Source organism: Etheostoma spectabile, chromosome 8, assembly GCF_008692095.1.
Source record: "Etheostoma spectabile isolate EspeVRDwgs_2016 chromosome 8, UIUC_Espe_1.0, whole genome shotgun sequence".
Taxonomy (NCBI): Eukaryota; Metazoa; Chordata; class Actinopteri; order Perciformes; family Percidae; genus Etheostoma; species Etheostoma spectabile.
In genome coordinates, this window is record NC_045740.1 from 24,130,894 (window position 1) to 24,131,785 (window position 892).

General features: G+C 55.6%; 1 protein-coding gene across 1 annotated transcript in view; it reads left to right on the forward strand.

Moving 5' to 3' along the window:
* Positions 1–892, forward strand: part of necab2 (N-terminal EF-hand calcium binding protein 2) — a 219,507-nt gene that overhangs the window by 138,749 nt on the left and 79,866 nt on the right. The window lies entirely within an intron of this gene.

Genomic DNA, 892 nt, shown 5'->3' on the forward strand with positions numbered 1-892 from the left:
GGTGCGCTGTCACATGGGTGGCAGCAAAGGTCAGGGGCTTCGACAGACCAGACCCGGGCGGCAGAGGCTGGCTCTGGGGATGTGGAATGTCACCTCTCTGTGGGGGAAGGAGCCGGGACTTGTGCGGGAGGTGGAGCGCTACCATCTAGATCTGGTGGGGCTTACCTCTACGCACAGTCTCGGTTCTGGAACAGTTACTCATGGATAGGGGTTGGATCTGTGTCTACTCGGAGTTGCCATGTGTGAGGCGCCGGGCGGGTGTGGGGATACTCACAAGCCGGCTGAGCGCCGCTGCGTTGGAGTTTACCCCGTGCGAGAGGGTCGCCTCCCTACGCTGGGGTGTGGGGGGGAAAACCTTGACTGTTGTTGTGTGGTATGCACCAAACAAGAGTTCGGAGTATTTGGCCTTCTTGGAGACCTTGATGGAGTCCTGTATGGGGCTCCAGTAGGGGACTCCATAGTTCTGTGGGGACTTAACGCACACGTGGGCAATGATGGAGATACTTGGAGAGGCGTGATTGGGAGGAACAGCCACCCCGATCTGAACCAGAGTGGTTGTCTGTTGTTGGACTTCTGTGCAAGTCATGGATTGTCCATCACAAATACCATGTTCGAACATAGGGATGCTCATAAGTGTACATGGTACCAGAGCACCCTAGGCCAAAGGTCAATGATCGATTTTATAATCGTTTCATTTGATCTGAGGCCGTATGTTTTGGACGATCGGGTGAAGAGAGGGACAGAGCTGTCAACTGATCACCATCTGGTGGTGAGTTGGGTTAGGGGGTGGGGGCAGACTCTGGACAGACCTGGTAAGCCCAAACGGGTAGTGCAGGTAAACTGAGAACGTCAGGAGCAGGCCCCTGTCCGACGGACTTTCAACTCGCACCTC